The sequence below is a fragment of the Ranitomeya variabilis genome, chromosome 1 (genome assembly GCF_051348905.1).
Source record: "Ranitomeya variabilis isolate aRanVar5 chromosome 1, aRanVar5.hap1, whole genome shotgun sequence".
NCBI classification, from domain to species: Eukaryota; Metazoa; Chordata; class Amphibia; order Anura; family Dendrobatidae; genus Ranitomeya; species Ranitomeya variabilis.
Genome location: NC_135232.1, coordinates 999,488,504 through 999,514,183, shown reverse-complemented (window position 1 = coordinate 999,514,183; position 25,680 = coordinate 999,488,504).

Below are 25,680 nucleotides of genomic sequence, written 5' to 3'. Positions count from 1 at the left end.
TGCTGATGTTGCCAATTGGTCCCCTGCTGCAGTGGAGGCCTTTCGGGAGCTTAAGCGCCGCTTTTTGTCTGCCCCTGTGTTGCGCCAGCCTGATGTTTCTCTTCCCTTTCAGGTTGAGGTCGATGCTTCCGAGATCGGAGCGGGGGCGGTTTTGTCGCAGAAAAGTTCCGACTGCTCAGTGATGAGACCTTGTGCGTTGTTTTCGCAAAAATTTTCGGCCGCCGAGCGAAACTATGATGTTGGTAATCGGGAGCTTTTGGCCATGAAGTGGGCATTTGAGGAGTGGCGTCATTGACTTGAGGGTGCCAGACATCAGGTGGTAGTTTTGACTGATCACAAGAATTTAATTTATTTGGAGTCTGCCAGGCGCCTGAATCCTAGACAGGCACGTTGGTCGTTGTTCTTTTCCCGGTTTGATTTTGTGGTCTCGTACTTACCGGGTTCTAGGAATGTGAAGGCAGATGCTCTTTCTAGGAGTTTTGAGCCTGACTCTCCTGGGAATTCTGAACCTGCTGGTGTCCTTAAGGATGGGGTGGTTTTGTCTGCTGTCTCTCCAGATCTGCGACGTGCTTTGCAAGAATTTCAGGCGGACAGACCTGATCGTTGTCCGTCTGGTAGACTGTTTGTTCCTGACGATTGGACCACTAGAGTCATCTCGGAAGTTCATTCTTCTACTCTGGCAGGTCATCCGGGAATTTTTGGCACCAGAGATTTGGTGGCTAGATCCTTCTGGTGGCCTTCCCTGTCTCGAGATGTGCGTGTTTTTGTGCAGTCTTGCGATGTGTGTGCTCGGGCCAAGCCTTGTTGTTCTAGGGCTAGTGGGTTGTTGTTGCCCTTGCCTATTCCTAAGAGGCCTTGGACGCACATCTCTATGGACTTTATCTCGGATCTCCCTGTTTCTCAGAAGATGTCTGTCATCTGGGTGGTGTGTGACCGTTTTTCTAAAATGGTTCATTTGGTGCCATTGCCTAAGTTGCCTTCCTCATCTGAGTTGGTCCCTCTGTTTTTTCAAAATGTGGTTCGCTTGCATGGTATTCCGGAAAACATCGTTTCTGACAGGGGTACCCAGTTCGTGTCTAGATTTTGGCGGCCAGTCTGTGCCAGGTTGGGCATTGATTTGTCCTTTTCGTCTGCATTCCATCCTCAGACCAATGGCCAGACGGAGCGAACTAATCAAACTTTGGAGACTTATTTGAGGTGTTTTGTGTCTGCGGATCAGGATGATTGGGTTGCCTTTCTGCCGTTGGCGGAGTTTGCTCTTAATAATCGGGCTAGTTCTGCCACTTTGGTTTCTCCTTTCTTTTGCAATTCAGGGTTTCATCCGCGTTTTTCATCTGGTCAGGTTGAATCTTCGGATTGTCCTGGAGTGGATGCGGTAGTGGATCGGTTGCATCGGATTTGGGGACAAGTGGTGGATAATTTGGAATTGTCCCAGGAGAGGACTCAGCAGTTTGCTAACCGTCGTCGTCGTGTTGGTCCCCACCTTCGCGTTGGGGACTTGGTGTGGTTGTCTTCCCGTTTTGTCCCTATGAGGGTTTCTTCTCCCAAATTTAAGCCTCGGTTCATTGGTCCTTATAGGATTTTGGAGATTCTTAACCCTGTTTCCTTTCGTTTGGACCTCCCGGCATCTTTCGCTATCCATAATGTGTTCCATCGGTCATTGTTGCGGAGATATGAGGTACCGGTGGTTCCTTCTGCTGAACCTCCTGCTCCTGTGCTGGTGGAGGGTGAATTGGAGTACGTCGTAGAGAAGATCTTGGACTCCCGTATTTCCAGACGGAGACTTCAATATCTGGTTAAATGGAAAGGCTATGGTCAGGAAGATAATTCTTGGGTAACTGCCTCTGATGTTCATGCCTCGGATTTGGTTCGTGCCTTTCATAGGGCTCATCCAGATCGCCCTGGCGGTTCTTGTGAGGGTTCGGTGCCCCCTCCTTAAGGGGAGGGTACTGTTGTGTATCCGCTTTTTGGCCTCCCCTGGTGGTTGCTGGTGGTACTGGTGATTTGTTTGCACTTTGCTGCTTCTGTTCACCTGCTTCCATCAGTGTTTGGGAGTTTCCTATTTAGCCTTGCTCTCCAGTCATTTCCTTGCCGGTCATCATTGTAACCAGAGTCTTTCGGTTTCATGTTCCTGCTACTAGTCTGCTGATCAGCTAAGTGGACTTATTGTCCTTATCGTTTTTGTATTTTTGTCCAGTGTACAGTTTTGTCATTTTCTGTTGCTGGAAGCTCTTGTGGTCTGATATTGCCACTCCTGTGTGATGAGTTGACACAGGAGTCTTAAAGTAATTTCAGAATGGTTTTTTTGAAAGGGTTTTCAGTTGACCGTGAAGTCCTCTTTTGTATCCTTCTGCTATCTAGTAAGTGGACCTCTCTTTGCTAAATCTACTTTCATACTGTGTATGTCTTTTCCCCTGAAATCACCGTTAATATATGTGGGGGGCTGCTATCATCTTTGGGGAATTTCACTAGAGGTAAGCCAGGTCTGTTTCTTCCTCTACCAGGCGTAGTTAGTCCTCCGGCTGGCGCGTGGCATTTAGGAAGCCGTAGGTATGCTCCCTGGCTACTATTAGTTGTGTGGTAGATTTAGCTCACGGTCAACTCGAGTTTCCATCACCCGAGAGCTCGTTCGTTATTTATATGTTTCTTACGTTCCCTTGCCATTGGGAACCATGACAGTGTCCTAATTTAATAGGTTTGTGAATCTTTGCTAGAGGTTCAAGTTGCATTACACAACACATTAATTTCTTGTAGAGCTGCAGGTGCAAACTGTAGTGGGCACCTGTCATGCACCTCCTTTTGCCATTTCTCTTTTCTCAATTCTCTAGTTTCTTACTTGCATCACAGTGTGAATGTGAATAAGATTATCTAAACTACAGCGCAGTTACATAAACATAAATTAATATGGAAGTGCATGAAATGCATTTTAGTTCATATGACTATCCTGCTCTTTGAAACAAATATTTTCTCAATATCTGAAATGAAATCAGAAATCTTTCTAGAATTTGGTACCATTGCCTTTAAACTGAATGACTTGGATCAAATATTTGGGATATCATTCCACAAGCTTCCACAATAGTTGGTAGGAATTTGGGCCCATTTCTCCTGACAAAACTGGTGCAACTGATCCAGGTTTGTAAGTCGCCTTGCTAGCACCTGACTTTTCAGCTTTGCTCTTAAATTTTCAATAGGATTGAGATCAGGGCTTTGTGATGGCCACTCCAAAACATTGACTTTGTTATCCTTAAGCCACCTTGTTACCATTTTGTCTGTATGCTTTGGTCATTGTCCATTCGGAAGACCCATTTCTGCCCAAGCTTTAACTTCCTGGCTGATTTTTTGAGATGTTGCTTCGGTATTGCCACATATTTTTCTTTTCTCGTGATACCATCTATTTTGTGAAGTGCACCAGTCCTTCCTGCAGGAAAACAACCACACAGCATGATGCTTCCACTCCCGTGTTTCACAGTTATGATGGTTTTCTCAGGCTTCCAAGCTTCTCCCTTTTTCGTCCAAACATAATGATGGTCATTATGCCCAAAAAGTAAAATTTTTGTTTCATCAGACCACAAGACCACAAATTAAGGTCTTTGTTCCTGTGTGCATTTGCAAACATTAATCTGTCTTTTTTATTTTTCTTTTGGAGTCATGGCTTCTTCCTGGTAGAGTGGCCATTCAGTCCATGTTGATACAGTATTTGTTTCACTGTGGATATTGACACAATCTTACCAGCTTCTGCCATCATCTTCACAAAGTCTTTTACTTTTGCTACCTTGGGTTGATATGAATATGTCGGACTAAAGCATGTTCATGTCTTGGACACAGAAAAGGGTCTCCTTCCTGAGTGGTATGATAGCTGGACATTCAAGTTGTGTATAATTGTTTGCACAGATGAACGAGGCACCTTCAGGTATCTTGAAATTGTACCCAAGAATGAGCCTGAATTGTGCAAGTCTACAATTTTCTTCCTGATATCTTGGATGATTTCTTTAGACATTCCCATGATGCTACACAAAGAAGCAGTGTGGTTCAGATGTGCATTAAAGTACATCCACAGATGTGTCTCTAATTAACTCAGATGTTGCCAAAAACCAGAATCTTCGAAACATGTGTCATCATCATATGGGCACTCCAGAATTGTTTAAAGGCATAGTAATCTTAGTGTAAACTTTTGACTGTGCTGCAAGTAATAAAAATGCCTTAAAACACTCTCTTTCTCTCTCTCTCTCTCTCATTGTGCTGGCATTTGGCAAATATTAATAATTATGGTAATCCAAATTGGCCTAAATTAATTTCCGATATTGAGAAAAACATGTAGAGCTCTGGCGGAAGGCATGCAAAGACTCATGCCAAGCCAAGCTTGAAAAATTTTCACATCTTTATGAATTGAAACATTACTAAGATGGGCTAATGAAAGTAGCTCCTCTTTTCATTGAAAATGGTGTGCTGCCTCCATCATTTGGATTTCTACAATAGAGGTTTGGTCTGTGCCTGGTGGGCTTTCTATCTATCTATCTATCTATCTATCTATCTATCTATCTATCTATCTATCTATCTATCTATCTGTCTGTCTGCCAGTCCGTCCATCTGTCTATCTATTATATCTATATATCTATATATGTGTTTTGAAGAATATTTCCTTAGAAAACGATGTGTAAATAACTTAGGGAATTCTCTATGTAAAATCTCATGTTAAAATCGCATTGCAATCGGATAACAATCACACTGCATTCAGATGTAAATTGGATGCTAGGTGTGAAAAATTGGATTGTACTCGCATAAAATATGCATGATACTCACAAGACACTTGCATTACATTCGTCCGACTCTCCTGCATCAAATTCGGACCAATTTTGAAATCGCTAGTGTTACTCCAGCCTAAAGGAAGCAACAGCAAACAGCATGATGAATGGCACATACAGTACAGACCAAAAGTTTAGACACACCTTCTCATTTAAAGACTTTTCTGTATTTTCATGACTATGAAAATTGTAAATTCACACTGAAGGCATCAAAACTATGAATTAACACATGTGGAATTATATAATTAACAAAAAAGTGTGAAACAACTGAAAATATGTTTCACAGTCTAGGTTCTTCAAAGTAGCCACCTTTTGCTTTGATGACTGCTTTGCACACTCTTGGCATTCTCTTGATGAGCTTCAAGAGGTAGTCACCGGGAATGGTTTTCACTTCACAAGTGTGCCCTGTCAGGTTTAATAAGTGGGATTTCTTGCCTTATAAATGGGGTTGGGACCATCAGTTGTGTTGAGCAGAAGTCTGGTGGATACACAGCTGATAGTCCTACTGAATAGACTGTTAGAATTTGTATTATGGCAAGAAAAAAGCAGCTAAGTAAAGAAAAATGAGTGGCCATCATTACTTTAAGAAATGAAGGTCAGTCAGTCCGAAAAATTGGGAAAACTTTGAAAGTGTCCCCAAGTGCAGTTGCAAAAACCATCAAGTGCTACAAAGAAACTGGCTCACATGAGTACCACCCCAGAAAAGGAAAGGAAGACCAAGAATCACCTCTGCTTCTGAGGATAAGTTTATCCGAGTCACCAACCTCAGAAATCTCAGGTTAACAGCAGCTCAGATTAGAGACCAGGTCAATGCCACACAGAGTACTAGCAGCAGACACATCTCTACAACAACTGTTAAGAGGAGACTTTGTGCAGCAGGCCTTCATGGTAAAATAGCTGCAAGTAAACCACTGCTAAGGACAGGCAACATGCAGAAGAGACTTGTTTGCGCTAAAGAACACACAAAGACACGGTGGTTGGAACCAAAGATCTCAAATTTGGACTCATTGGACCAAAGCTCAGATTTCCACTGATCTAATGTCCATTCCTTGTGTCTTTAGCCCAAACAAGTCTCTCCTACTTGTTGCCTGTCCTTAGCAGTGGTTTCCTAGCAGCTATTTCACCATGAAGGCCTGCTGCACAAAGTCTCCTCTTAACTGGTGTTGTAGAGATGTGTCTGCTGCTAGAACTCTGTGTGGCATTGACCTGGTCTCTAATCTGAGCTGCTGTTAACCTGCGATTTCTGAGACTGGTGACTCGGATAAACTTATCCTCAGAAGCAGAGGTGACACTTGGTCGTCCTTTCCTGGGACGGTCCTCATGTGAGCCAGTTTCTTTGAAGCTCTTGATGGTTTTGCCACTGCACTTGGGGACACTTTCAAAGTTTTCCCAATTTTTCATACTGACTGACCTTCATTCTTTAAAGTAATGATGGCCACTCATTTTTCTTTACTTAGAATTTGTATTATGGAAAGAGAAAAAAGCAGCTAACAGTCTATTCAGTAGGACTATCAGCTGTGTATCCACCAGACTTCTGCACAACACAACTGATGGTCCCAACCCCATTTATAAGGCAAGAAATCCCACTTATTAAACCTGACAGGGCACACTTGTGAAGTGAAAACCATTCCCGGTGACTACCTCTTGAAGCTCATCAAGAGAATGCCAAGAGTGTACAAAGCAGTCATCAAAGCAAAAGGTGGCTACATTGAAGAACCTAGAACAGAAGACATAATTTCAGTTGTTTCACACTTTTTTGTTAAGTATATAATTCCACATGTGCTAATTCATAGTTTTGATGCCTTCAGTGTGAATGTACAATTTTCATAGTCATGAAAATACAGAAAAATCTGTAAATGAGAAGGTGTGTCCAAACTTTTTTTTCTGTACTGTATATATATAAATATATGTGCATATATATATATATATATATATATATATATATATATATATATATATAATACCAGCTATACATGCAACTAGTGATGAGCGAGTATACTCGTTACTCGGGTTTCCCTGAGCATGCTTGTGCTGTCTCCGAGTATTTTGGAATGCTCAGAGATTTAGTTTTCGTCGCCGCTGCTGCATGATTTGCGACTGCTAGACAGCTTGAATACATGTGGGGATTCTTTAACAAACAGGAATCCCCCACATGTATTCAGGCTGTCTAGCAGTCTCAAATTATGCAGCTGCGTCAACGAAAACTAAATCTCCGAGTACGCCAAAATACTTAGAGACTACCCGAGCATGCCCAGGGAAACCCGAGTAACAAGTATACTCGCTCATCACTGCATGCAACCATACTACCTACTGTATTATACACATACAATCTACATTATAAAGATATACATACACAGTTGTATGCACATATACCCGATACTTCAATTTCATTTCAAATACTTGTAATACTTACATACATATGTGTATAACTATATCTAATTCTTCACTTTCATCCAAAGTACATGCAACAATAGTAACAATACTTTCCTTTACTTTGATGGAAGGTATAATGACAGTAGAAATCATCGTGAGCTAGTAAGGCTAATTAAGACAGTTGTTACAGATTTGATGTGAAACGATAAATTCAACCTTCTTTTGTGACAATTTTAATTTGCTATAATTAGAAATGTTTGACAAAACTGTACTGTTCAGTGCTGATTGCAGGCAAGAACTTTATATAGCATTCATTTAATTATAGCCTTAGTAATGCTATTGGGGAAGAATAATAGTGAAAGACTGAATTTTGAATTATTCAGAGTGAGTAGGCATTTTCTCAACCATGTTACTCTCAATAAATTACTATTGCATTATGGAGTGGCAGCAAGTATGCTGTATGGAGCAAGTTTAGGAACTGAACCTGCTCAACACATGCCAGGTGCCGCCCAAGATATGTTACACAGCACAAGAGTTCTGGAAGAATTAACTGGAGTTAATAGTCCCACATTTCTGTGCTGTGGAATATGCTATCAGTGTGTATGTGTGCTGTACATTCCAACTTACAGGACTTTTGGACTCATGTGACCCTGTTGACATCATCACAGGTTCTTCTGCACTTCTATCTTGCTGCCAGCATATGATTTCCGGTACTCAGTGTAATAAAAGAAGCAGAAGAACATTACCTCTGTGGAAACTGTCTAATAACAACCACATAGAATTAAGTTAACTCAATAGGTGCCAACTATTTCATTGCTAACATCTCTGCAACAGAGATGTGAAATAAAAAATAATACTGTAGACAAATTACATGATGCACAATATTCAACTTGAAAAATTTGATTAAAAGTCTCATTTCAATTACATTTTATTATTTTACTTTTGTCTAAAGACCTTCCCAAGAATGCAATAAAAAGCTTTCAAATTGTCATATAAAGTGGGGGAAATAAGTATTTGATCCCTTGCTGATTTTGTAAGTTTGCCCACTGACAAAGACATGAACAGTCTATAATTTAAAGGGTAGGTTCATTTTAACATTGAGAGATGGAATATCAAAATAAAATCCAGAAAATCATATTGTGTAAGTTATATAAATTTATTTGCATCTTGCAGTGAGAAATAAGAATTTGGTCTCTCTGGCAAACAAGAATTAATACTTGGTGGCAAAACCCTTGTTGGCAAGCACAGCAGTCAGACTTTTTTTGTAGTTGATGATGAGGTTTTAACACAGGTCAAGAGGAATTTTGGCCCACTCCTCTTTGCAGATCTTCTCTAAATCAATAAGATTTTGAGGCTGTCGTTTGGCAATTTGGAGCTTCAACTCCCTCCATAAGTTTTCTATGGGATTGAGGTCTGGAGACTGGCTAGGCCACTCCATGGCCTTAATGTGCTTCTTTTTGAGCCACTCCATTGTTGCCTTGGCTGTATGTTTTGGGTCATTGTCTTGCTGGAACACCCAGCCACGACCCATTTTTAATATCCTGACGGAGGGATGGAGGTTGTCACTCATGATTTTACGGTACATTACTCCATCCATTCTTTCATTGATGTGGTGAAGTAGTCCTGTGCCCTTAGCAGAGACACATCCCCAAAAGATAATGTTTTCACTTCCATGCCTGACAGTGGGGACAGTGTTCTACAGTGTTCAAACATGGTGAGTTGAGTTAATGCCAAAGAGCTAAATTTGTGTCACATCTGACCACAGCACCTTCTCCCAATCACTCACAGAATCATCCAGGTGTTCAGTTGTAAATGGGTCTGCACATATGCCTTCTTGAGCAGGGAGACCTTGCAGTCATTGCAGGATTTTAAACCTTTACGGTGTAATGTGTTAACAATAGTTTTCTTGGTGACTGTGGTCCCAGCTGCCTTTAGATCATTAACAAGTTCCCCAGGTTTAGGCTGATCTCTCACCATCCTCATGATCAAGGATAACCCATGAGGTGAGATTTTGCATGGTGCCCCAGATCGAAGTCGATTGACAGTCATTTTGTATTTCTTCCATTTTCTTACTATTGCACCAACAGTTGACTCCTTCTCACCCAGCATCTTACTTGTGGTTTTCTAGCCTTCCAGCTTTGTGCAGGTCTGTGATCTTGTCACTGACATCCTTATAAAGCTCTATGATCTTTCCCATGTTGTAGATGTTAGAGTCTGACTGATTAATTAAGTCCGTGGTGAGGAGTAGGGTTGAGCGAAATGGATCGGACATTTTCAAAAATCGCCGACTTTCGGCAAAGTCGGGTTTCGTGAAACCCGACCCGATCCCAGCGTGGGATCGGCCATGCTGTCGGCGATCTTCGCGCCAAAGTCGCGTTTCACATGACGCTTTCAGCACCATTTCTCAGCCAACGAAGGTGGATGCAGAGTGTGGGCAGCGTGATGACATAGGTCTCGGTCCCCACCATCTTAGAGAAGCGCAGGACAGTGATTGGCTTGCTTTCTGCGGCGTCACAGGGGCTATAAAGGGGCGTGCACGCCGACCGCCATCTTACTTCTGCCGAACTGAGCATAGGGAGAGGTTGTTGCAGCTTTGTCAAAAGCAGGGATATTGTTAGGGAGGAAATATTAACCCCCAAACCGCTTGTGCTGTAGCGATTTCCACTGTCCAACACCACCTTTCCTTTGCAGGGTCAGTGGAGGCTAGATTTCTGTGCATCAGCTCTGCAGCTTATAAGGCTCCCTGATAGCTGCATTGCTGTTTGTACGCCGCTGTGCAAACCAACTGCTTTTTTAAAAGCAAAAGTCCTGTTGCTCCTTTCTGCACAGTTCTATTGTTTATTTGTCCCCACTTTTGTGTGCAGCAGTCATTTATATTGCTGGCTGCCATACTTGTCCTGACTCCTGAGATCATTGTAGGGAGATTGTTATTGTAGTACAGTCCCTTTTTTTTTTATATATTTCCAGTCACTTTCTGCCACTTATACTGTGTAGTGTAATACAGTGGGCCTGAATTTTGCTGCAGTGTCCCACACATAAAAAGGGAGATTAATATTGCCACTAAGTGCATCTGCGTCAGTTCTGTTTGGCGTATATCTGCCAGCCACTTTCTGCCACTTATACCGTGTAGTGTAATACAGAGGGACTGTTTTTTTTTTGCTGCAGTGTCCCACACATAAAAAGGGAGATTAATATTGCCACTAAGTGCATCTGCGTCAGTTCTGTTTGGCGTATATCTGCCAGCCACTTTCTGCCACTTATACCGTGTAGTGTAATACAGAGGGACTGTGGTTTTTTTGCTGCAGTGTCCCACACATAAAAAGGGAGATTATTATTGCCACTAAGTACATCTGCATCAGTTCTGTTTGGCGTATATCTGCCAGCCACTTTCTCCCACTTATACCGTGTAGTGTAATACAGTGGTCCTGTTTTGTTTTTTGCTGCAGTGTCCCACATATAAAAAGGGAGATTAATATTGCCACTAAGTACATCTGCGTCAGTTCTGTTTGGCGTATATCTGCCAGCCACTTTCTGCCACTTATACCATGTAGTGTAATACAGTGGGCCTGAATTTTGCAGCAGTGTCCCACACATAAAAAGGGAGATAAATATTGCCACTAAGTGCATCTGCGTCCGTTCTGTTTGGCGTATATCTGCCAGCCACTTTCTGCCACTTATACCGTGTAGTATAATACAGAGGGACTGTTTTTTTTTGCTGCAGTGTCCCACACATAAAAAGGGAGATTATTATTGCCACTAAGTGCATCTGCGTCAGTTCTGTTTGGCGTATATCTGCCAGCTACTTTCTGCCACTTATACCGTGTAGTGTAATACAGTGGGCCTGAATTTTGCAGCAGGGTCCCACACATAAAAAGGGATATTTATATTGCCACTAAGTGCATCTGTGTCAGTTCTGTTTGGCGTATATCTGCCAGCCACTTTCTGCCACGTACACTGTGTAGTGTAATACAGTGGGCCTGATTTTTGCAGCAGTCTCCCACACATATATAAAAGGAGATTTAAATTCACAACAAGTTTACATACACCTTCTACCTTGTTTTACAGTACTATATAACGGTTGTTAGTTTGGTTACTTTTTGCCAAGAATGAGGAAGTCTGGTGGAAGAGGTCGTGGCCGTGGGCGGACATTGCCTGCTGATAATGATAGTGGTGGTGGTGGTGGTGGAGCATCTGGTGGTAGTGGGAAAAGCAAAATAGCACCTAAGGCTCGAGTTGTTGAGCCAGCGTCATCGTCTGGCTACACAAGGCCTCGAACGCTCCCTTTTCTGGGAGTAGGAAAACCGCTTTTAAAGCCGGAGCAGCAGGAAAAAGTTTTGGCTTTCCTTGCTGACTCAGCCTCTAGCTCTTTCGCCTCCTCTTCTGAAAGTTCAAAATTTAAAAGCAGAGAGTCGTCAGTGGATGCTCACGGTCAGGGACAAGTCACTTCCTTGTGTCCTTCACCCAAAGCAAAAGTGAAGGATGCGGCAGACGACACTACAATTTACTCCATGGAGCTCTTTACACATACCGTGCCTGGGTTAGAAAGGGAAATAGTGAACAGGCCATTACAAAATGAATCGGACATGGAGTGCACAGATGCACAGCCACAGCTAGATTATTATGCTGTTCCATTGACTCAGATCGAACATTGCCCTCGCAGTGTACTGAGCCAGAATCTGACCCTGATGAGACTATGGTGCCCCGTCCCGAACGCTATAGCACCTTACACACTGACACAGAGGAAGGTGCACAGGACATTGAAGAGGAGGTGATAGATGACCCAAATGGACCATTTTAGAGAACCGGTCACAAACCACCCAGATAACAGACATCCTCTGGGACACAGGAAGATCCGAAATAAAATCCATGGAAATATGCATCCAGGGCCTCTCAGGGACAGGCAAAGGCAAAAGCAACCCACTAGCGCGGGAACAGCAAGGCTTAGCCCGGGCACAAGTCCCACAGGACTGCACAAATGAACGCACATCCCGCGACAAGGAAGGCCACCAAAAGGACCTAGCCACCAAATCTCTGGTACCAAAAATCCCAGGATGACCGGCCAACACCGAACAATGGACCTCAGAAATTACCTTACTTGTCCATCTATCAGGAACAAACAGCTTCCCCGCTGGACAGCGATCAGGTTTATCAGCCTGAAACTCCTGAAGAGCCCGTCGCAAATCAGGGGAGATGGCAGAAAGAATCACCCCTCCTTAAGAATACCAACCGGCTCAAGAATCCCAGGGGAATCAGGCAAGAAACTCCTAGAGAGGGCATCAGCCTTAACATTCTTAGAACCTGGAAGATACGAGACAACAAAATCAAAACGGGAGAAAAACAGGGACCATCGGGCCTGTCTAGGATTCAGCCGTTTGGCAGACTCGAGGTAAATCAGATTCTTATGATCGGTCAAGACTAGGGTTGAGCGACTTTCATTTTTTTAAGATCGAGTTGGGTTTTGTGAAACCCGACTTTGTCCAGAGTCGAGTCGAGTGCAGTCGGCCGATTATCGCTAAAAGTCGGGGATCGACCGAAACACAAAACCCAATCCAAGTCAATGGGGAAGCATAGTCGGCAGTGAGTGGAGGCCAGGAAAACACCTACAGTGCCCATTTTAATGCCAAAAACATCCATTCTTGTTTCTGAAGCTTGTCAATCTTAATTAACTTTATAATAATAGTTGGGCATAGGAAATTGGGGGTCATTTGGCAAAAGTTGGGGGGAGTAGGGCTGGCTCAAGTTTTTCGTTGGCCCAGGAAATGCAGACTACGTCACGGCTGTGTTGCAGGGAGAGGTAAGTATTTCAACGTTGCAAGTGCTGTGATCCTGAGCAAGCAGGGAGGGCCCACTCGTTCGCATTGGCACTGGCACAGGGCCTCTCAAAGTACGGCGGTGTGTTTGCATGGTGGGGGCGCCTCCCACCAGCAGCGACACTTTTGCGTACTCTGAGGGGCCCTGTGCCAGTGACGTCGCCAACGAGTATGCCCCCCCACCTGATGAAGGAACCTGCACTTTCATCTGCACCTTCCTCTTTGTCCCTGTGTAAGGTGGTATAACATGTGGGAAGGGGAACCTTACTTTCAGCAGGGTCAGATTCTGGCTGTGTAGAGTACAAGGGGAATGTAGTGGTCTAGGTCAATGTACCAGCAGACTCATCTAGCAGTGGCTGGGCAATGGGCAGGATGAGGAGGAAACAGATATAGGGCCAAAGAATAAAGTAGGCTAAATGCAGTTCAAAATTGGTAACAGGACTAAACAGGCGGCATTGCTTTGTTCAGTGGAGTAGCAAACCCAAGAGCAGCAGACACTGTTTCAAGGGCCTAACCATACTAGTAGGCCAAATGCCGTTTAATATCTGATAGTATAGGCCGAAAGCCAGAATGTGGAAGCACAGCTTTATTCAGTTGAGGACAACACCAGGCAGGGGCAGACACTTTTAGTAGGCCGGAATAGCCAATTTTTTTAAAAAACAGCAGTTAATAAGAGGCAGAAGGTAGAAGCTCAGCTTTATTCAGTTGAGGACAACACCAGGCAGGGGCAGACACCTTTAGTAGGCCGGAACAGCCAATTTTATTTTTAAAAATCGTAATTTGGAACAGAAGGTAGAAGCTCAGCTTTATTCAGTTGAGGACAACACCAGGCAGGGGCAGACACCTTTAGTAGGCCGGAACAGCCAATTTCATTTTTAAAAATCGTAATTTGGAACAGAAGTTTGAAGCACAGCTTTATTCAGTTGCAGCTTCTTGGCAATAATATAAAGAAGACGCGACAGGACAACATTCGGTGGATGCCATATCTGTGTTTTCAATGGAAAAAAACCTTTCAGTTAACTACTTGCAGGAGAAAGTTTTTGTAGCTGGTGGCCAATTTTTGTACTGTACCATTTTTTGGTTGTATGTTTGGAACAGAAGGTTGAAGCACAGCTTTATTCAGTTGAGAACAACACCAGGCAGGGGCAGACACCTTTAGTAGGCCGGAACAGCCAATTTCCTTTTTAAAAATCATAATTTGGAACAGAAGGTTGAAGCACAGCTTTATTCAGTTGAGGACAACACCAGGCAGGGGCAGACACCTTTAGTAGGCCGGAACAGCCAATTTCATTTTTAAAAATCGTAATTTGGAACAGAAGGTTGAAGCACAGCTTTATTCAGTTGCAGCTTCTTGGCAATAATATAAAGAAGACGCGACAGGACAACACTCGGTGGATGCCATATCTGTGTTTTCAATGGAAAAAAACCTTTCAGTTAACTACTTGCAGGAGAAAGTTTTTGTAGCTGGTGGCCAATTTTTGTACTGTACCATTTTTTGGTTGTATGTTTGGAACAGAAGGTTGAAGCACAGCTTTATTCAGTTGAGGACAACACCAGGCAGGGGCAGACACCTTTAGTAGGCCGGAACAGCCAATTTTTTTAAAAAACAGCAGTTAATAAGAGGCAGAAGGTAGAAGCTCAGCTTTATTCAGTTGAGGACAACACCAGGCAGGGACAGACACCTTTAGTAGGCCGGAACAGCAAATTTCATTTTTAAAAATCGTAATTTGGAACAGAAGGTTGAAGCACAGCTTTATTCAGTTGAGGACAACACCAGGCAGGGGCAGACACCTTTAGTAGGCCGGAACAGCCAATTTCATTTTTAAAAATCGTAATTTGGAACAGAAGGTTGAAGCACAGCTTTATTCAGTTGAGGACAACACCAGGCAGGGGCAGACACCTTTAGTAGGCCGGAACAGCCAATTTCATTTTTAAAAATCGTAATTTGGAACAGAAGGTTGAAGCACAGCTTTATTCAGTTGAGGACAACACCAGGCAGGGGCAGACACCTTTAGTAGGCCGGAACAGCCAATTTCATTTTTAAAAATCGTAATTTGGAACAGAAGGTTGAAGCACAGCTTTATTCAGTTGAGGACAACACCAGGCAGGGGCAGACACCTTTAGTAGGCCGGAACAGCCAATTTCATTTTTAAAAATCGTAATTTGGAACAGAAGGTTGAAGCACAGCTTTATTCAGTTGCAGCTTCTTGGCAATAATATAAAGAAGACGCGACAGGACAACACTCGGTGGATGCCATATCTGTGTTTTCAATGGAAAAAAACCTTTCAGTTAACTACTTGCAGGAGAAAGTTTTTGTAGCTGTGGCCAATTTTTGTACTCTACCATTTTTTGGTTGTATGTTTGGAACAGAAGGTTGAAGCACAGCTTTATTCAGTTGAGAACAACACCAGGCAGGGGCAGACACCTTTAGTAGGCCGGAACAGCCAATTTCATTTTTAAAAATCGTAATTTGGAACAGAAGGTTGAAGCACAGCTTTATTCAGTTGAGGACAACACCAGGCAGGGGCAGACACCTTTAGTAGGCCGGAACAGCCAATTTTTTTAAAAAACAGCAGTTAATAAGAGGCAGAAGGTAGAAGCTCAGCTTTATTCAGTTGAGGACAACACCAGGCAGGGACAGACACCTTTAGTAGGCCGGAACAGCCAATTTCATTTTTAAAAATCGTAATTTGGAACAGAAGGTTGAAGCACAGCTTTATTCAGTTGAGGACAACACCAGGCAGGGGCAGACACCTTTAGTAGGCCGGAACAGCCAATTTCATTTTTAAAAATCGTAATTTGGAACAGAAGGTTGAAGCACAGCTTTATTCAGTTGCAGCTTCTTGGCAATAATTTAAAGAAGACACGACAGGACAACACTCGGTGGATGCCATATCTGTGTTTTCAATGGAAAAAAACCTTTCAGTTAACTACTTGCAGGAGAAAGTTTTTGTAGCTGGTGGCAAATTTTTGTACTGTACCATTTTTTGGTTGTATGTTTGGAACAGAAGGTTGAAGCACAGCTTTATTCAGTTGAGAACAACACCAGGCAGGGGCAGACACCTTTAGTAGGCCGGAACAGCCAATTTCATTTTTAAAAATCGTAATTTGGAACAGAAGGTTGAAGCACAGCTTTATTCAGTTGAGGACAACACCAGGCAGGGGCAGACACCTTTAGTAGGCCGGAACAGCCAATTTCATTTTTAAAAATCGTAATTTGGAACAGAAGGTTGAAGCACAGCTTTATTCAGTTGAGGACAACACCAGGCAGGGGCAGACACCTTTAGTAGGCCGGAACAGCCAATTTCATTTTTAAAAATCGTAATTTGGAACAGAAGGTTGAAGCACAGCTTTATTCAGTTGCAGCTTCTTGGCAATAATATAAAGAAGACGCGACAGGACAACACTCGGTGGATGCCATATCTGTGTTTTCAATGGAAAAAAACCTTTCAGTTAACTACTTGCAGGAGAAAGTTTTTGTAGCTGGTGGCCAATTTTTGTACTGTACCATTTTTTGGTTGTATGTTTGGAACAGAAGGTTGAAGCACAGCTTTATTCAGTTGAGAACAACACCAGGCAGGGGCAGACACCTTTAGTAGGCCGGAACAGCCAATTTCATTTTTAAAAATCGTAATTTGGAACAGAAGGTTGAAGCACAGCTTTATTCAGTTGAGGACAACACCAGGCAGGGGCAGACACCTTTAGTAGGCCGGAACAGCCAATTTCATTTTTAAAAATCGTAATTTGGAACAGAAGGTTGAAGCACAGCTTTATTCAGTTGCAGCTTCTTGGCAATAATATAAAGAAGACGCGACAGGACAACACTCGGTGGATGCCATATCTGTGTTTTCAATGGAAAAAAACCTTTCAGTTAACTACTTGCAGGAGAAAGTTTTTGTAGCTGTGGCCAATTTTTGTACTCTACCATTTTTTGGTTGTATGTTTGGAACAGAAGGTTGAAGCACAGCTTTATTCAGTTGAGAACAACACCAGGCAGGGGCAGACACCTTTAGTAGGCCGGAACAGCCAATTTCATTTTTAAAAATCGTAATTTGGAACAGAAGGTTGAAGCACAGCTTTATTCAGTTGAGGACAACACCAGGCAGGGGCAGACACCTTTAGTAGGCCGGAACAGCCAATTTCATTTTTAAAAATCGTAATTTGGATCAGAAGGTTGAAGCACAGCTTTATTCAGTTGAGGACAACACCAGGCAGGGGCAGACACCTTTAGTAGGCCGGAACAGCCAATTTCATTTTTAAAAATCGTAATTTGGAACAGAAGGTTGAAGCACAGCTTTATTCAGTTGCAGCTTCTTGGCAATAATATAAAGAAGACGCGACAGGACAACACTCGGTGGATGCCATATCTGTGTTTTCAATGGAAAAAACCTTTCAGTTAACTACTTGCAGGAGAAAGTTTTTGTAGCTGGTGGCCAATTTTTGTACTGTACCATTTTTTGGTTGTATGTTTGGAACAGAAGGTTGAAGCACAGCTTTATTCAGTTGAGAACAACACCAGGCAGGGGCAGACACCTTTAGTAGGCCGGAACAGCCAATTTCATTTTTAAAAATCGTAATTTGGAACAGAAGGTTGAAGCACAGCTTTATTCTGTTGAGGACAACACCAGGCAGGGGCAGACACCTTTAGTAGGCCGGAACAGCCAATTTCATTTTTAAAAATCGTAATTTGGAACAGAAGGTTGAAGCACAGCTTTATTCAGTTGAGGACAACACCAGGCAGGGGCAGACACCTTTAGTAGGCCGGAACAGCCAATTTCATTTTTAAAAATCGTAATTTGGAACAGAAGGTTGAAGCACAGCTTTTTTCAGTTGCAGCTTCTTGGCAATAATATAAAGAAGACGCGACAGGACAACACTCGGTGGATGCCATATCTGTGTTTTCAATGGAAAAAAACCTTTCAGTTAACTACTTGCAGGAGAAAGTTTTTGTAGCTGGTGGCCAATTTTTGTACTGTACCATTTTTTGGTTGTATGTTTGGAACAGAAGGTTGAAGCACAGCTTTATTCAGTTGAGAACAACACCAGGCAGGGGCAGACACCTTTAGTAGGCCGGAACAGCCAATTTCATTTTTAAAAATCGTAATTTGGAACAGAAGGTTGAAGCACAGCTTTATTCAGTTGTGGACAACACCAGGCAGGGGCAGACACCTTTAGTAGGCCGGAACAGCCAATTTCATTTTTAAAAATCGTAATTTGGAACAGAAGGTTGAAGCACAGCTTTATTCAGTTGCAGCTTCTTGGCAATAATATAAAGAAGACGCGACAGGACAACACTCGGTGGATGCCATATCTGTGTTTTCAATGGAAAAAAACCTTTCAGTTAACTACTTGCAGGAGAAAGTTTTTGTAGCTGGTGGCCAATTTTTGTACTGTACCATTTTTTGGTTGTATGTTTGGAACAGAAGGATGACGCACAGCTTTATTCAGTTGAGAACAACACCAGGCAGGGGCAGGCACCTTTAGTAGGCCGGAACAGCCAATTTCATTTTTAAAAATCGTAATTTGGAACAGAAGGTTGAAGCACAGCTTTATTCAGTTGAGGACAACACCAGGCAGGGGCAGACACCTTTAGTAGGCCGGAACAGCCAATTTCATTTTTAAAAATCGTAATTTGGAACAGAAGGTTGAAGCACAGCTTTATTCAGTTGCAGCTTCTTGGCAATAATATAAAGAAGACGCGACAGGACAACACTCGGTGGATGCCATATCTGTGTTTTCAATGGAAAAAAACCTTTCAGTTAACTACTTGCAGGAGAAAGTTTTTGTAGCTGGTGGCCAATTTTTGTACTGTACCATTTTTTGGTTGTATGTTTGGAACAGAAGGTTGAAGCACAGCTTTATTTAGTTGAGGACAACACCAGGCAGGGGCAGACACCTTTAGTAGGCCGGAACAGCCAATTTTTTAAAAAAACAGCAGTTAATAAGAGGCAGAAGGTAGAAGCTCAGCTTTATTCAGTTGAGGACAACACCAGGCAGGGGCAGACACCTTTAGTAGGCCGGAACAGCCAATTTCATTTTTAAAAATCGTAATTTGGAACAGAAGGTTGAAGCACAGCTTTATTCAGTTGAGGACAACACCAGGCAGGGGCAGACACCTTTAGTAGGCCGGAACAGCCAATTTCATTTTTAAAAATCGTAATTTGGAACAGAAGGTTGAAGCACAGCTTTATTCAGTTGCAGCTTCTTGGCAATAATATAAAGAAGACGCGACAGGACAACACTCGGTGGATGCCATATCTGTGTTTTCAATGGAAAAAAACCTTTCAGTTAACTACTTGCAGGAGAAAGTTTTTGTAGCTGGTGGCCAATTTTTGTACTGTACCATTTTTTGGTTGTATGTTTGGAACAGAAGGATGAAGCACAGCTTAATTCAGTTGAGAACAACACCAGGCAGGGGCAGACACCTTTAGTAGGCCGGAACAGCCAATTTCATTTTTAAAAATCGTAATTTGGAATAGAAGGTTGAAGCACAGCTTCATTCAGTTGAGGACAACACCAGGCAGGGGCAGACACCTTTAGTAGACCGGAACAGCCAATTTAATTTTTAAAAATCGTAATTTGGAACAGAAGGTTGAAGCACAGCTTTATTCAGTTGCAGCTTCTTGGCAATAATATAAAGAAGACGCGACAGGACAACACTCGGTGGATGCCATATCTGTGTTTTCAATGGAAAAAAACCTTTCAGTTAACTACTTGCAGGAGAAAGTTTTTGTAGCTGGTGGCCAATTTTTGTACTGTACCATTTTTTGGTTGTATGTTTGGAACAGAAGGTTGAAGCACAGCTTTATTCAGTTGAGGACAACACCAGGCAGGGGCAGACACCTTTAGTAGGCCGGAACAGCCAATTTCATTTTTAAAAATCGTAATTTGGAACAGAAGGTTGAAACACAGCTTTATTCAGTTGAGGACAACACCAGGCAGGGGCAGACACCTTTAGTAGGCCGGAACAGCCAATTTCATTTTTAAAAATCGTAATTTGGAACAGAAGGTTGAAGCACAGCTTTATTCAGTTGCAGCTTCTTGGCAATAATATAAAGAAGACGCGACAGGACAACACTCGGTGGATGCCATATCTGTGTTTTCAATGGAAAAAAACCTTTCAGTTAACTACTTGCAGGAGAAAGTTTTTGTAGCTGGTGGCCAATTTTTGTACTGTACCATTTTTTGGTTGTATGTTTGGAACAGAAGGTTGAAGCACAGCTTTATTCAGTTGAGAACAACACCAGGCAGGGGCAGACACCTTTAGTAGGCCGGAACAGCCAATTTCATTTTTAAAAATCGTAATTTGGAACAGAAGGTTGAAGCACAGCTTTATTCAGTTGAGGACAACACCAGGCAGGGGCAGACACCTTTAGTAGGCCGGAACAGCCAATTTCATTTTTAAAAATCGTAATTTGGAACAGAAGGTTGAAGCACAGCTTTATTCAGTTGAGGACAACACCAGGCAGGGGCAGACACCTTTAGTAGGCCGGAACAGCCAATTTCATTTTTAAAAATCGTAATTTGGAACAGAAGGTTGAAGCACAGCTTTATTCAGTTGCAGCTTCTTGGCAATAATATAAAGAAGACGCGACAGGACAACACTCGGTGGATGCCATATCTGTGTTTTCAATGGAAAAAAACCTTTCAGTTAACTACTTGCAGGAGAAAGTTTTTGTAGCTGGTGGCCAATTTTTGTACTCTACCATTTTTTGGTTGTATGTTTGGAACAGAAGGTTGAAGCACAGCTTTATTCAGTTGAGAACAACACCAGGCAGGGGCAGACACCTTTAGTAGGCCGGAGCAGCCAATTTCATTTTTAAAAATCGTAATTTGGAACAGAAGGTTGAAGCACAGCTTTATTCAGTTGAGGACAACACCAGGCAGGGGCAGACACCTTTAGTAGGCCGGAACAGCCAATTTCATTTTTAAAAATCGTAATTTGGAACAGAAGGTTGAAGCACAGCTTTATTCAGTTGCAGCTTCTTGGCAATAATATAAAGAAGACGCGACAGGACAACACTCGGTGGATGCCATATCTGTGTTTTCAATGGAAAAAAACCTTTCAGTTAACTACTTGCAGGAGAAAGTTTTTGTAGCTGGTGGCCAATTTTTGTACTGTACCATTTTTTGGTTGTATGTTTGGAACAGAAGGTTGAAGCACAGCTTTATTCAGTTGAGAACAACACCAGGCAGGGGCAGACACCTTTAGTAGGCCGGAACAGCCAATTTCATTTTTAAAAATCGTAATTTGGAACAGAAGGTTGAAGCACAGCTTTATTCAGTTGAGGACAACACCAGGCAGGGGCAGACACCTTTAGTAGGCAGGAACAGCCAATTTCATTTTTAAAAATCGTAATTTGGAACAGAAGGTTGAAGCACAGCTTTATTCAGTTGAGGACAACACCAGGCAGGGGCAGACACCTTTAGTAGGCCGGAACAGCCAATTTCATTTTTAAAAATCGTAATTTGGAACAGAAGGTTGAAGCACAGCTTTATTCAGTTGCAGCTTCTTGGCAATAATATAAAGAAGACGCGACAGGACAACACTCGGTGGATGCCATATCTGTGTTTTCAATGGAAAAAAACCTTTCAGTTAACTACTTGCAGGAGAAAGTTTTTGTAGCTGGTGGCCAATTTTTGTACTGTACCATTTTTTGGTTGTATGTTTGGAGCAGAAGGTTGAAGCACAGCTTTATTCAGTTGAGAACAACACCAGGCAGGGGCAGACACCTTTAGTAGGCCAGAACAGCCAATTTCATTTTTAAAAATCGTAATTTGGAACAGAAGGTTGAAGCACAGCTTTATTCAGTTGAGGACAACACCAGGCAGGGGCAGACACCTTTAGTAGGCCGGAACAGCCAATTTCATTTTTAAAAATCGTAATTTGGAACAGAAGGTTGAAGCACAGCTTTATTCAGTTGCAGCTTCTTGGCAATAATATAAAGAAGACGCAACAGGACAACACTCGGTGGATGCCATATCTGTGTTTTCAATGGAAAAAAACCTTTCAGTTAACTACTTGCAGGAGAAAGTTTTTGTAGCTGGTGGCCAATTTTTGTACTGTACCATTTTTTGGTTGTATGTTTGGAACAGAAGGTTGAAGCACAGCTTTATTCAGTTGAGAACAACACCAGGCAGGGGCAGACACCTTTAGTAGGCCGGAACAGCCAATTTCATTTTTAAAAATCGTAATTTGGAACAGAAGGTTGAAGCACAGCTTTATTCAGTTGAGGACAACACCAGGCAGGGGCAGACACCTTTAGTAGGCCAGAACAGCCAATTTCATTTTTAAAAATCGTAATTTGGAACAGAAGGTTGAAGCACAGCTTTATTCAGTTGAGGACAACACCAGGCAGGGGCAGACACCTTTAGTAGGCCGGAACAGCCAATTTCATTTTTAAAAATCGTAATTTGGAACAGAAGGTTGAAGCACAGCTTTATTCAGTTGCAGCTTCTTGGCAATAATATAAAGAAGACGCGACAGGACAACACTCGGTGGATGCCATATCTGTGTTTTCAATGGAAAAAAACCTTTCAGTTAACTACTTGCAGGAGAAAGTTTTTGTAGCTGGTGGCCAATTTTTGTACTGTACCATTTTTTGGTTGTATGTTTGGAACAGAAGGTTGAAGCACAGCTTTATTCAGTTGAGGACAACACCAGGCAGGGGCAGACACCTTTAGTAGGCCGGAACAGCCAATTTCATTTTTAAAAATTGTAATTTGGAACAGAAGGTTGAAGCACAGCTTTATTCAGTTGCAGCTTCTTGGCAATAATATAAAGAAGACGCGACAGGACAACACTCGGTGGATGCCATATCTGTGTTTTCAATGGAAAAAAACCTTTCAGTTAACTACTTGCAGGAGAAAGTTTTTGTAGCTGGTGGCCAATTTTTGTACTGTACCATTTTTTGGTTGTATGTTTGGAACAGAAGGTTGAAGCACAGCTTTATTCAGTTGAGGACAACACCAGGCAGGGGCAGACACCTTTAGTAGGCCGGAACAGCCAATTTCATTTTTAAAAATCGTAATTTGGAACAGAAGGTTGAAGCACAGCTTTATTCAGTTGCAGCTTCTTGGCAATAATATAAAGAAGACGTGACAGGACAACACTCGGTGGATGCCATATCTGTGTTTTCAATGGAAAAAAACCTTTCAGTTAACTACTTGCAGGAGAAAGTTTTTGTAGCTGGTGGCCAATTTTTGTACTGTACCATTTTTTGGTTGTATGTTTGGAACAGAAGGTTGAAGCACAGCTTTATTCAGTTGAGAACAACACCAGGCAGGGGCAGACACCTTTAGTAGGCCGGAACAGCCAATTTCATTTTTAAAAATCGTAATTTGGAACAGAAGGTTGAAGCACAGCTTTATTCAGTTGAGGACAACACCAGGCAGGGGCAGACACCTTTAGTAGGCCGGAACAGCCAATTTCATTTTTAAAAGTCGTAATTTGGAACAGAAGGTTGAAGCACAGCTTTATTCAGTTGCAGCTTCTTGGCAATAATATAAAGAAGACGCGACAGGACAACACTCGGTGGATGCCATATCTGTGTTTTCAATGGAAAAAAACCTTTCAGTTAACTACTTGCAGTAGAAAGTTTTTGTAGCTGGTGGCCAATTTTTGTACTGTACCATTTTTTGGTTGTATGTTTGGAACAGAAGGTTGAAGCACAGCTTTATTCAGTTGAGAACAACACCAGGCAGGGGCAGACACCTTTAGTAGGCCGGAACAGCCAATTTCATTTTTAAAAATCGTAATTTGGAACAGAAGGTTGAAGCACAGCTTTATTCAGTTGAGGACAACACCAGGCAGGGGCAGACACCTTTAGTAGGCCGGAACAGCCAATTTCACTTTTAAAAATCGTAATTTGGAACAGAAGGTTGAAGTACAGCTTTATTCAGTTGAGGACAACACCAGGCAGGGGCAGACACCTTTAGTAGGCCGGAACAGCCAATTTCATTTTTAAAAATCGTAATTTGGAACAGAAGGTTGAAGCACAGCTTTATTCAGTTGCAGCTTCTTGGCAATAATATAAAGAAGACGCGACAGGACAACACTCGGTGGATGCCATATCTGTGTTTTCAATGGAAAAAAACCTTTCAGTTAAGTACTTGCAGGAGAAAGTTTTTGTAGCTGGTGGCCAATTTTTGTACTGTACCATTTTTTGGTTGTATGTTTGGAACAGAAGGTTGAAGCACAGCTTTATTCAGTTGAGAACAACACCAGGCAGGGGCAGACACCTTTAGTAGGCCGGAACAGCCAATTTCATTTTTAAAAATCGTAATTTGGAACAGAAGGTTGAAGCACAGCTTTATTCAGTTGCAGCTTCTTGGCAATAATATAAAGAAGACGTGACAGGACAACACTCGGTGGATGCCATATCTGTGTTTTCAATGGAAAAAAACCTTTCAGTTAACTACTTGCAGGAGAAAGTTTTTGTAGCTGGTGGCCAATTTTTGTACTGTACCATTTTTTGGTTGTATGTTTGGAACAGAAGGTTGAAGCACAGCTTTATTCAGTTGAGAACAACACCAGGCAGGGGCAGACACCTTTAGTAGGCCGGAACAGCCAATTTCATTTTTAAAAATCGTAATTTGGAACAGAAGGTTGAAACACAGCTTTATTCAGTTGAGGACAACACCAGGCAGGGGCAGACACCTTTAGTAGGCCGGAACAGCCAATTTCATTTTTAAAAATCGTAATTTGGAACAGAAGGTTGAAGCACAGCTTTATTCAGTTGCAGCTTCTTGGCAATAATATAAAGAAGACGCGACAGGACAACACTCGGTGGATGCCATATCTGTGTTTTCAATGGAAAAAAACCTTTCAGTTAACTACTTGCAGGAGAAAGTTTTTGTAGCTGGTGGCCAATTTTTGTACTGTACCATTTTTTGGTTGTATGTTTGGAACAGAAGGTTGAAGCACAGCTTTATTCAGTTGAGAACAACACCAGGCAGGGGCAGACACCTTTAGTAGGCCGGAACAGCCAATTTCATTTTTAAAAATCGTAATTTGGAACAGAAGGTTGAAGCACAGCTTTATTCAGTTGAGGACAACACCAGGCAGGGGCAGACACCTTTAGTAGGCCGGAACAGCCAATTTCATTTTTAAAAATCGTAATTTGGAACAGAAGGTTGAAGCACAGCTTTATTCAGTTGAGGACAACACCAGGCAGGGGCAGACACCTTTAGTAGGCCGGAACAGCCAATTTCATTTTTAAAAATCGTAATTTGGAACAGAAGGTTGAAGCACAGCTTTATTCAGTTGCAGCTTCTTGGCAATAATATAAAGAAGACGCGACAGGACAACACTCGGTGGATGCCATATCTGTGTTTTCAATGGAAAAAAACCTTTCAGTTAACTACTTGCAGGAGAAAGTTTTTGTAGCTGGTGGCCAATTTTTGTACTCTACCATTTTTTGGTTGTATGTTTGGAACAGAAGGTTGAAGCACAGCTTTATTCAGTTGAGAACAACACCAGGCAGGGGCAGACACCTTTAGTAGGCCGGAGCAGCCAATTTCATTTTTAAAAATCGTAATTTGGAACAGAAGGTTGAAGCACAGCTTTATTCAGTTGAGGACAACACCAGGCAGGGGCAGACACCTTTAGTAGGCCGGAACAGCCAATTTCATTTTTAAAAATCGTAATTTGGAACAGAAGGTTGAAGCACAGCTTTATTCAGTTGCAGCTTCT